The sequence below is a fragment of the Mustela erminea genome, chromosome 11 (assembly GCF_009829155.1).
Source record: "Mustela erminea isolate mMusErm1 chromosome 11, mMusErm1.Pri, whole genome shotgun sequence".
Taxonomy (NCBI): domain Eukaryota; kingdom Metazoa; phylum Chordata; class Mammalia; order Carnivora; family Mustelidae; genus Mustela; species Mustela erminea.
This window is the reverse complement of record NC_045624.1, coordinates 48,586,815-48,599,410: the sequence shown is the minus strand read 5'-3', so window position 1 is coordinate 48,599,410 and position 12,596 is coordinate 48,586,815. Positions and strand designations below refer to the sequence as shown.

At 41.1% G+C, this 12,596-nt stretch overlaps 1 long non-coding RNA gene across 1 annotated transcript; it reads right to left on the bottom strand.

Annotated features, from left to right (window-relative positions):
* Positions 1-3,053: 3,053 nt before the first annotated feature.
* LOC116569158 lies at positions 3,054-9,843 on the bottom strand. The gene is made up of 4 exons (XR_004276887.1): positions 9,568-9,843; positions 7,179-7,218; positions 5,641-5,714; positions 3,054-3,146 (listed from the first exon to the last, which is right to left on the bottom strand). It is a non-coding gene; the product is annotated as an uncharacterized LOC116569158 (long non-coding RNA).
* Positions 9,844-12,596: the final 2,753 nt, after the last annotated feature.

Below are 12,596 nucleotides of genomic sequence, written 5' to 3'. Positions count from 1 at the left end.
TTAGTCGTTGGGCGTCTGCCTTCGGCTCAGGTCATGATCCCAGAGGCCTGGGATCGAGCCCCACATTGGGCTCCCTGCTCAGCTTCTCCATCTCCCACTTGTCCTGCTTGTGTTCCCTCTCTTGCTATGTTTTTCTCTGTCAAATAAAATCTTAAAAAAAAATAAAAAATAAAAAGGTTGAATCTTATGATAGCTCAATTACAACTTAATACCTACTTTTAAACTACTCAGCAATCTGTATGCTTAAGATCAGTGTACTTTATACACTCACCATGTGTATGCTATATTTCGATAAAGAAGTTTAAAAAGTAAAATAAAACAAAAGTAGAAGTTAAATGGGTTTTAAGACATGTGTTCCAATCCAAACTCTGCTACTGGTTTGCTATGCCAAATGCTCTAATTGTTGTAATGCCATACTAAGGGAGAATGCCTTAGGTCTGGAATGAATTCTAAGGTTCAGAGAGTCTCACCTCCACCCAGAAAGAAGTGATCTGTGATATGTTACATAGCTACTCAGGGTGGAGCCAGAAACAAACCTAGGACTCACAAACTAATACTCTAGCACTCTAGTTCATTTCCAGATCATGGAAGATTTAAAAAGGAGAAGGAAGAAAAGAAGAAGAAGGAGAAGGAGGAGAAGGAGAAGGAAAAGAGATGGAGAAGGGGAGGAGGAGGAGGAGGAGTCAGACTAATAATCTAGCATTGCATCAACACCAAATTTTAAACCAATTGTGTAGCACTAGACCTCTGTTAGCACGTATTTGCTCTCTGCTTCCAAAGGTTCTGAGAGAACTAACTGGGAGTTTGCAAAGTGCCTTGAGCTATTTAAGCAACTCTATCTGTAAAATCTGAGGTATCAGAGATCCTGTGATAACATGAAACATAGATTCCGGCAGTCCCCATTCCAGGCTCCAACTCAAAATTAAATCTTGGCATAACTTCTAACCTTTCCTGTCCAGGCCCATCTCCACTATCACCTAGTCAGTCATGCAATGTACCCAAACTGTTCAACTACCAGCAGAGATATCTTAGGGTACAATCTAGGTTATATAACCCTTAATTAACTCCTCTGAAAATGTAGTTCCTCTGCAACAAAGTCAAGGATTTTTAAGTGCATACATGCATAACACCAAATCATAATGAATCCTCTATAGCAGTGCTTGTGAACCATATAGTTCTCAACACTCCTCACAAAATTGCAAATTTGAGCACATTGTGCCATACTTCTCCTTAAAATGGAGACATCGAAGAAGTGCTACATCAGTGGCCCCTAGTTCCCCTTTCTATTCTCTTTTTCTACCTCCATGACCCTTTGAACTCCCATCCTCTACTACCCCCACTAAGACCCAAGTGCCAACTTTTCTCTGACCTCCACCCCCCCTGTCAAAACAAAAAGGACTCTAAGTATCTGTTATTTACACTTTTTGATTGACTGCTTGGTTACCCTTTAAGTTTCACTGAGCTTTAGTCAGTATGATAATTCAAACAACATTTACATTTAAACCATTTTATTCCTCATTACATAATGAAAGGTCAATTCTCCGTTAAAGAATTTTGAACTTTAACATCAGCAAGCAAGTAGAACAAAAAAACAAAAAACCCACAACATTTTGGAAGAACTTGGAATCACACTTTGTGTTCCTAAGCCTTGGGAATCATGAGCACATCAGAATAGCTGAGAAGCTACAGAAAGAACCCAAAGAATTGCTCCCTCACTCACTCACTCATGCATTCGACAAACATTTATCAACTGCCTATCATGTGCCAGGTATTGTACAAGGCAGAGGGAATCAATGATTAATAAGATGTGGTGTCTATCCTGTAGAAGTTTACAAAGAGGTACCAACAGAAGAATTTCAGCTCCAAAAGCAGAAGTACTCTGACAAGCAGAAAATGCTATGGGAGAACAGCAGAGCTGGGATTCACTTTTCTTGTAGCAGGTTTCACAGAGGACAGACCCATGGCTCAGCTCACGGAGTTTAAGAGGGCAAAAGCCAGAAAGAGGGACAAAATGAGTTTCCTCATCTTTTGGCCAAATATAAGAGGAGATGGGAGGGGAATGGTTAGCTTTTTCGTGCTGACGGAATTTAAGGAAGGTGGAGCTAATGCCCAGCTCAGTGTCTCTTGCAGCCACAGACATGAGGACAACTTCGGCTGTGGCAGCAGCTGGGCCCCCTCCTCTCAGCTTCACTGATGTGGTCAGGCCAGCTGATGACAGATAAGCCTTGCCAAGATGTCCACAGCCCCTCAAAGGGGAGGGCAGGTGCCAGCATTGTCATAGAACTCTATACTCAGCCTACACTCATTAAAATGGTATTTTTGCACAGGGTATACCAGCAGAAAATAAATCTTATCCACAACCTTTAAAATAGCTACTATGTGGTTTGGCTCTGGTTTTGGCCTAAAATTTCAAAGTCTTTGTTAGTGTCAAATTTGGGATAATAAAGAAAAAAGGGCAGTAGTCAAGTAATATCTTTGTCTCAAAAGAGCTTCCTCCCTGACACTGAAGGATTGGAGGGAAGATAGCCTTATTAGCTAAGGGCTTATTTCTGGAAGCTTGCTGAAGGCAGAGATTTTATACCCAAATTCTAACAAAGCCAGGTGTGTAGTCACAGTACCCAGAGCTGCCCTGTACCTGCTTTGCTCAATTTCTTGATCCTTAACCCTTCCTTGCCCCAAATTTGCAGGTGAACAGGTTGTATCATTGAGCATATTTGATGCTATCTTAGTCGGTGTCTAATATTTTTTATCACATCCCTATTTTCTGAAGTTCTGGAATAGAACCCTCAAACCCCTATATTATTCCAATCCCTGATAATACAAGAATGAATATTCATTCTTTCAACAAGCATGGACCCAACAATAGGGCAGATGGTTAGTTAATCCCCAGTTTCCATTGTCTCCTTTTTCCACTTTGGATGGCTCATGACCACCCACACAGAGACTACATTTGCTACTATTCATTACAGGTAGGTGTGTCCATATGACTAAGTCTGTCACAACAAAATGGGAATGGAATTGAGGTGTGTTATTTACGTGTCACTTGCTTTATAGGAAATTGCTTGCTTTCCACTTTCATTCTATATTCTTCCTATGAACAGAATGGGAATGTAGAGGTGGCCCAGATTTGCCCATGCAGACAAGACCTAAGGAATATTAGAGCAGCACAGTAGAAGAAACTCAGATTGTGAATGACGTCATGGTGCTAAGACACCCCACCAGTCTGGGCTCGCACCTTCATCTGAAATTTTACATACAAGAGAATTAAACTTCAGCCATATTTAAATCATTGTATTTATTTTACGTTATTTATTTTAATTTTAGAAAGATAGAGAGAGAGAGGGTGAAGGGAACAGGGAGAGGGAGGGAGAGACTCTTAAGCAGGTTCTGTGCATAGTGTGGAGCCCCAGGGAGATCTCACTACCCTGAGATCATGACCTGAACCGAAATCAAGAGCTGGATGCTTAAGTGACTAAGCCACCCAGGCACCCCTAAGCAACTGTATTTTTAGATTTCTTTGTTATAGCAGCCTAGCCAGAACCTCACTAATATAAACATTCGATGTCTATTTAACAATTACCAACATAACTGTATGAGGGGGTGGGCAAAAAGTCTTGAATAGACAGAAAAGCTCTCAGGATATAGGTTGAGAAGGAGAGACAAAAAATAAAAAACTACATTTACAAACTGTGGTAAGTGTGTAAAGGAAACAAAGAAGGTACTAAGTTAAGGCCTGTCTGGAGGAAGCATCATGTAGCTAAGGCCTCAAGGGCTTAGGGAAAAAACAGAGAGGAGGGATTCGTGTGGGGTTGCAAACTCCCTGGGGAAAAAGAGTATGGTTCTTTGAAGGAACTTCAAGAAGGCGGGTGAACAATGTGAGCAGTGTGGCATCAGGAGGAAAGGCTCTTCCTAAAGAGACATATATGCATGTGCATGTAAAATTGCACAGACATATTAAATTATGAGCAAGTTATCTTTTCTTTTACAGTAGTTCCTAACTGTTTTCCTTTCTAAAACTAAGCCAAAGTTTGTTTGTCTGTTTGTTTGTTTTTTTGTTTTAATTTCTTCACCTCTCACATGTTCCAGCACTAGATCTAGAAAAACTGATCACTTGAAACCATAAGAACTCTTTCTGACTTGGTAGCATCCTTAGATTCCATCTACAGAATTTACCCAAAACTAGACTAAACAAAACTTTGTCCTAAACATACAATCTCCCCAGGGTCATTTCCATCTACCTTATCCTTCTTTTTCAGCCTTTCTGACACAAATACTTGAAAAGTCCCAAGTTTCTATAATTCTTATTCTCTTCTCTTTCCATTCCCTTGCCTTTCACACTCAAGCTGGGAGCATGTAATTTATGTTAACATTTACCAGACATCTTGTCTTCTCCCACAAATGTCATCATAAAACCTTAGCATTGGACCCAAATCACATATTGATCACTGCCCCAACCAGAACTAAAGGCTTATTCTCAAGTTACACATTTTGGAGAGAAAGGAATGTCCCCTCCAATTGTTCTATAGGACTTTTTAAAATTTTTTATCTATTTATTTTAAGTAATATCTCCACCCAATGCAGATCTCAAACTCATTACCCCGAGATCCAGAGTTACATGCTTTTCTGACTGAGCTAGCTAGGTGCCCCCATTCTATAGGATTTTCATAATAAAATCTTAAAAGCTTATAAATGCCTAACTAAATTCTAATAAAAATATTAATACATAATGAAGTATAACATAAATTAGGTAATAGGTCATTTGCTTCATAATGCTTTATAAACTGCTTGAAAGGGGGTAGTACCTTCTCTTTGTAAAATTTTACATCATCCCTGAATAAATGTCTTAATTAACGAAGGAGAAAAGTCATGAGACAGGATTCAAATAATAAGACACCAAGAAAAACTGCAATAGGAGATCAGAACAGAAGTTCCACGTGGCAGGGAGGGATAGTGGAGGTCAGGAAAAGGTGAAGCCAGAAGGAATTCGTAGGGCCAGAGGAGTAAACCTATAGATGTCTCTCAACTGCACCTGCTGCTGATAGATAGGGAACCAGTCACCTTGCAGAGTTAAAGATGCTCAGTTAGGGACTAGACTGGATGCTTTCAAGTCATTCTCAATTAAGAAAGAAAAAACCAGGGAGAGAAAGAGAATGAGAAAGACAAAAGGTAAGAGAAAGAAAAGTTAAGGGCTCCTGGGTGGCTCAGTCAGTTAAGTGTCTGCCTTAGGCTCCCGTCATGACCTGAAGGTCCTGGAATAGAGCCCTGCGCTGGGCTCCCTGCTGAGTCCCTCTCCCTCTCCCTCTACTTGCCACTCCCTTTGTTTGTCTGCTTTCTCAATCCCTCCCTCTCACTCTCTGTGTCAAATAAATAAATAAAATTTTAAAAAAGAAAAGTTGGATCAAACGACTTCAGAGGAAGAGTATATACAATGTTTTGAAGAATGAGTGCTGAGAAGCCAGACTACTAGGTTTAAGAGTGAGCTTTGCCACAGCTTTTCTACCTGTGTGACCTCTCTTAGTTTCCTCTTCTTTATAAAATAGGGGTTATAATAGTACCTACCTACACTTCACAGTGTAGAGGATTGAAAGGAGCCAAACTGTATAAAGTACTTAGCATAGTGCCTTGCACGATATACGTTACCAACAATTGTCAGCCGCTGTGATATATAAAGGGTCAGCTTCAGAATAACTACTCAAGATGATAAGATAAGAAAGCTGTAAAAATAAAACAGAAAATAGGGGCACCGGGTGGCTCAGTGGGTTAAAGCCTCTGCCTTCGTCTCAGGTCATGATCCCAGGGTTCTGGGATCGAGCCCCACATCGGGCTCTCTGCTCAGCAGGGAGCCTGCTTCCCCTTCTCTCTCTACCTGCCTCTCTGCCTACTTGTGATCTCTGTCAAATAAATAAATTGAAAAAAAAATAAAAATAAAACAGAAAATAACGTTCTACAACTCGATTAGATAAATTTGCATTTTCTTATTGCGTATAGGGCCATCTTTGTTTTTTTATTTTTTTATTTTTATTAAAGATTTTATTTATTTATTTGACAGAGAGAGACACAGCGAGAGAGGGAACACAATCAGGGGAGCAGCAAAAGAAGAGGGAGAAGCAGGCCTCCCACTGAGCTGGGAACTCAATGTGGGGCTCTATTCCAGGACCCTGTGATCATGACCTGAGCAGAAGGCAGACGTTTAATGGCTGAGCAACCCAGCCCCTCAATACAAACATTTTAACACTGAAGTTAAATTTAAGGTTAGTCTGAATTTCATTACTCTCACGTTTTATTTTTTAGCTTGAGATGGAAAAATATTTTATCTCACAGTTTTAACATACACGGCTTCAACACGTGAGGATTAACTGTAACAGGCTGCAAATTTAACTTTACTAACCACTCATTATGTAATGGTGGGAAACTTAGAGAACTTCCCTAAGCCTCAGTTTCTCCATCTCCATAGTGTAAATGGGGATAATAAAACCCACATCATAGGACTACCATGAAAAAACACTGAGATAATACACTAAGACCCCTAGCTCAATATCTGATACAAAGAAAGCCATCAAAAAATGTTAACATAAAAAAGAAGTTGTCACAACTTACTAAAATCTGGATCTCTTTAATAGAGGTATTATTTTTTAATATATCTAATGAATTGCAAATTAAGTCCTTATGGTCCATAGGGAACATATCAGTGTAGCTACAATGCCCTCACGTTTCAGGGTGCCTGAATTAGGCAGCCACCAGGGAGCTGACATGCTATCTGAGTGGCTTAGGCAGGACAATTAAGAAGCCTGATTTTCTTCTTGATTTTGTCTCTGTCTCATCTGTCAAAGCATACCAAGAATTTCTGAAATGGAAGAAATAGAATGGACCATTCGGTTTCTCTTTATCCACAGGATAAGAGGGATGTGCAGTCCCCCTTTCTGTAGGATTCATGTAGGTAAGTAAGAAGGAAGAAACCCTCTGGCCATATATCTAGTTATTCAAATCTGCTTATTCTTAATAACACTTAGATCTTCAGTATTTAATTATTAGTGTAATTAACTACTATAATTACTATATTTAATATAGTAATTAAATATTGATGCTATTAATATATCAATCCTGAGATTAATTTTGCCTATCATTTTTAATATCCACTTAAGTACATATTAAAGATATAAGCAAATATTTTTTCTTACCACCACTGCTGCTAGCACCTCTGGGCCTCAGTTTCTTCACCTATAAAATGGAAAGACCAAATTAGATGATCTGTGATTCTATAACTAAATATATCAGTAACATTATACTGTTTGTAATAATGCCAAGTCCTTGTTCACTTACGAAAGTTAGAAAAGTAGGAAAGAGCAAATTATGTTCTTCTCCATACAACTAAATTTGACTTCCTGTAATTGAGTACTGGAAATAATTGGCTTTTAAAAACTGGCTCTCTTTAGTCCTCATAATATATTCCTTCAAGTTCTTGTTGAACCTGGTTCCCCTAGTTATTTTCAGTCAAGAAATGCTAAGTTGTTGGGGTTTTTTTTTAAGTTTTATTTATTTAAATAATCTCTACACCCAACATGGGGCTTGAACTCACCACCCCAAGATCAAGAGTCACATGCTTCTCCAACAGAGCCAGCCAGGTGCCCCAAGAGGTGCTAAGTTGTAAACTATGAAGACTAGTGCTTTTGAGTGCAAGTAAATTGTTCTCTTTTTCTTCAAATGTGAATTAGGATTGGATTTACAGTATATAAAATGACTTCATGAAAACTGAGAGATCGAATACCATGTATTCAAATGTTTCCAATCCTGTGGATGCTAGTTTTCATAGAGACAAAACATCTGTATTTCATATTGAATATCTCCTCTTTTGTCCACATGTTAGGCATATCACAGACATAACTTTTGAATATAAAGGGTATCTTTCTTCTCCCTGCAAATTATTCTCTTAATCAATTAGTGTCAGATAGGAAAAAAAGTCTCTTATTATTAAATTAGTCCTCTCATTGACTTTATTTTTAAATTTGATCTCTCTCTTTAGCTTTGTTTTCATTCAAGTATTTTTCATTTGTTTATTTTCCCAAGAATGTCTAGCTACAGTTTGCATACATGTCTGATATTAAAGTCAGATTCTCCAGCTCTCTAATTCTTTACCAATGAGCAATTACCCACAATAGTGCCTGTGTCAAACAGAGAAACCCTGATAACTCTACTCCGTAAAGGATTTATGTGGCTGGTCCCGTGGAGAAGCAGTACAGTTGAGAGGATAGGAGTCTGGGCTCTGGATTCAGTGGACAAGTTACCTCACATCTTGGACCCCTCCATTTTCTTAGCTATAAAATCAAAATAATAAAAATATCTCCTTCTTGGGGCTGAGTAAGAATTAAATGAGTTAGTGTATGTATAGTATTTGACACAGAGTAATCCTGAATAAATAACAGATTTTTAGGATGTTGAAAAATATAAATTTTAGAGAATTACTTAAAAATCAGTAAGAATCTGAAAATAGAGAAAGGTTAAGAGTTGTGCTGAAGCCCATATAGTGAATGACAAAAGACTGACTACAGGTGTCCTGAATCATGGTCAATAGCTCTTTCTAAAGGGATCCTCTCTTCAGGTTGCTGGAAGTCGAGGGCCTTGCCCTCAGGACACTTAAGATCCATTTGGGGAGCCGAGAGGAACAGAAATGGATAGTCTAGCTTACAATCTCAGGTGCTGTGTAACAAAGCATCCTGTGTAAAAGGTGGGGTTTTGTAGAGGGGATCAGCTGAAAGGATGGGAAGCAGTAGGGAAACCTTCTAGAAAGAAGTGAGACTTGAGGCAAGCGCCGTTGGACTGCAACTAAATTGAGACGACCTTTGAGAAGCAAGGAGTTCCCCTGACGAGAGAAGCACTCGTCTCTCTAGGAACACCCAGTGTTCAGAAACTTCTCATCACCCCTGCAATCCCCACCTCGACCCTTCAAAACATCTACGTTGAACTAGAAGGAGAATCAGTATGTTACTCAACTAAACAGATTTTGGTAATAGCTGGGAGGAGGAAGCGAGCAGACCGTAAAATCTCCCTCCCCCTTTCACACCTTAAAAGATGAACTAGGGAACTAGGCTTCCGACCTGAGTCTCTCCTCCCCGGGGAAGATGTGTTCTGCCCCTCATCCGGGGTTCTGGGAATGGAAGCCCCGAGCCCCCCACCAGGAGGAGTCAAGACGCCGCCTGAGGCAGCTGAGGCCGCACCTCGCTGCTCCCGCCGCGTCCCGGAGCACCTGGAAGCAAGGCAGCGCGGGCGGGGAAAGAATGAGGGAACCCAAGGCCTAGTGGCCCCCTGAGACAAAACGGGGCTCTCCGCAGCCTCCGGGGAGGTGCCCCCCTCCACGTTCGGCTCGCAGTCAGCCCGCCCCCGGCCGCGGCGGGGAAGCGCCCAGGGCCCAGGCCGGTCCGGCCGCGCCGCGCGCACACCCGCGAAGCGCCCGGATGCTGCTTCCGCCCCGCTCTGCGTGGGGCCCGCGCGGGACGGGAAAGGAGCGGCGGCGTTCGCGGAAGAATTCAGAGACGGAAGGCGGGGAAGCTAAGGAAGGCAAGCCGTCTTCACCTTGGTGGCGGGGCTCCACTCCACTGCTGCGGGGCTCCGAGGACCCGGAGGCCTCTCCCCGCGGCAGGAGCCTCCGCGGGCTGTCCGGACGACGCAGCGCTGCCCCGCGAGCTATCGGCCGAGCCGAGCCTCCGGCAGCTGACCCGGCGCGTCCCGAAGGGAGGACCTCGTTTGTTCCTCAGAATGGGCAGATTCCCGGAACCGCATTGCTGATATCTGGCGGGGAGAGAGGAGGGTCCCTACACGTTTAAGTCCTGGCTTTCTGCATTCTCGCTGTGATTCTGTAGCGATTTTTCTTCTAAAAGGAAGCGGGCTAAAATGTCCAGTGCGGCTGAAAAGTATCCCAGTTTAGAAGCAAAAAAAAAATTTTTTTCAATAAATTTTTGTTTTATTTTCGGGTGCGAGCCGTCGCGTATTTTTTCCCTGAAGGCCCAAGCCTAAAATGAAAACGCAGAACGATCTGATTTCTATAAATTAGGTTTGTGACTTGACGTTTTCCTCCACATTTTTTAGTAGGAAAAAAATTTAATGGGCTGTTTGAGAAAATGGAGACACATGTTTTAGTCGTGTCTGGAAATGTTGAGAAAAAGAAACGTCGGTCTTTTCATTTGTTTCCAATAAACCCCAAATGCAATCTTTCCAGACTATTTTACAGGACGTAATTGGGGTTTGAGATTGGGTGGGGGGAGGTTCATAGGCTAGGCTCTACCAGCAGAATTGATTGATACTTGCTTTTTGCTGTTCTGCAATCAAAGTTTAGCTGTATTTGAAGGCTCTAAAACACTGGGGATTGCACTGACAGCCAGAAGTATCCTTTTGGGCAGCAGGTTCTGCTGAGATACTAGGACCCCCCCCAAAAAAGGGAAAATGTGGAAAGTTGTGTTGCAAGGAAATTTTATGTTAAACTGTATGTGTATTTGGTACATGAGTGAGTCGTGAAGAAAACTAAGAAATATGGACCAGAACAGCTCCGAAGTCTATACTATCTCATAAACCAAACAGAAACAAACACAGGAAAAGATTAGGGTAAGACACCTCCTGGAATGTTCCTTGCATCTCTAAGCCCTTTCTAGCTGATGCTGACAATTTAATGGAGCTTGAACTTGGGCACAGGCAACTCTTCTGTCCTTTATCCTTCCCTAGGCTAGATTCAAAAACGACAACAAATACATGTGTGTGTTGAATTTCATCTGTTCTATTTTTATATTTTAAGAACATGTGTCTTTAACAGCAAGTAGCCCAATATTTTATTCCTCAAACAAGTTGGCAGAAACATTCAACTGGAAAGTTGTTTCAAAGATTCAAGTAATCTTGGTGGCTTCCAAATCAAGGACTTAGTGGATGGCTAGTAATCCAGAAGTGGAAAACTGTAGACCATAACCAGCCTGAAACAAATCACACAGAATAAAGGGGAAGGGGCAAAACCAAATCAGAAATTTCGAATCAAGAAGTGCACTGGCCTCAGATTCTAAGTTGGTTTTTATTTAGGAAGTAAGGGTGGTAATACGAAGTCAAATCAAACCACCTCTTGTGCCTTGTCTTTCTAATTCAGAAAATGAGAGGTTGGATAAATGAGCCCCTTTCAGTTGTGATCATCTAGGCACAAGAAGTCCTAAGGCAGAAATTTTGTGTTACACACAAAATTACACAAATTACACAGCAGAAGGTCACCAAAGTTAGCTATCTAGTGAGTAGCTTCTCTGATAAGGACGAGCTAACTTGTATTCTTGTTTGTACCGAAAAAAAAATCATAGCACTTCTAGGAGGGAGAGAATTTTATAGTCTCACCCAAAATAAAGATGTTGTCCATGCACTGCTTTCAAAGTTTTAGAACAGAAGGGTATCCTGTCATTCAAAACAGTAAATTAAAGACCCAGACTCCTAGAGCTTCTACTACTAGAATGATTATTCTTTGAGAAGAAGCACAAACAGCAGTGACCGTTTCTGGGTGTTTTTTTTTTTTTTCCACAGACGTGCTCAGCCATCAGAAAAGCTTAATAAATCCCTATTTAGTATGCATTTATTCAGTGATTACATGAACTTTGACCTCTGAAGAGCTGTAGCAATTAGCTTCAGTGGCCAACATCTTCTCTCACCATTCCCAACTGGCTTCCTTGGGTCTTCCTTTCTCATCTCAATAGTCCAGGAGAGTAAAAAATTTTAAAGTTGACTTTCTACCTGAGGTACTTGCTTTTGCACAAATGAATCACCCCTTCCTCCTCTCACCTCCTGTCTAAAAAGTCATCTCAGACAGATATTGGGGCTCTGATTGTCGATATTACTCAAATGCAAATGGATTTCAATTCAATCCTGCCCTGCACTCTCGCAAGGAAGATAAGCTCTAACGGCCCAAAGAGCCTCATTTCATAGCTCTTGGCATCTGAAATAAATCGGATCTCTTCTGTCAGGCTAATTTAACATTTTAAAAATATTCAATGTAATTTATTTTAAGTCAAATGAAACCTAGTGGATTGGCAGAAAGCTAGAGGAGGGAGGGGAAGGGCAGCTGGAAGCTTCTCTCCCCACCACCACCAAAAAAAAAAAAAAAAGCCAGGAAGGGAGAGGAAAGTGTTTTAAGTTTCTAGTAAACACTGTTTAGCAAAAGAATAATAGGAAAGTTGCCCCTTTCCCAAAGAGGGATGGAACTATAATTGTTGCCTTTAGCAGAGAGCTCAGATAAACCGCTGGGACTCATTCTAAAGTGACCCATCACTGCATTCATCTCTTCTTGAACTTTCAGTGAACCTGAGATTAAACAGGGGTGAGCAGCTAAGCAGTTTGTTGTTAGCAGCCTTTTCAACAACCCTTTCAGACTGAGTAAATATTGATCGGTTTGAATCTGATTGCCCCAGAGGAAAACACCATGGCATCTGAATAGCCTCCAAAAGTAAACTTTCAAAGGTGAAGCCAAGAGCAGACTTCAGAGCAAGAACTCAACTCAGCCTTAGGTTGGGGACACCCTGAATTTCGGGAGTACTTTGAGTGTGAAGGAAGTGAGGAGAAAATGTTTGAAAACTGGAATTTTGTAT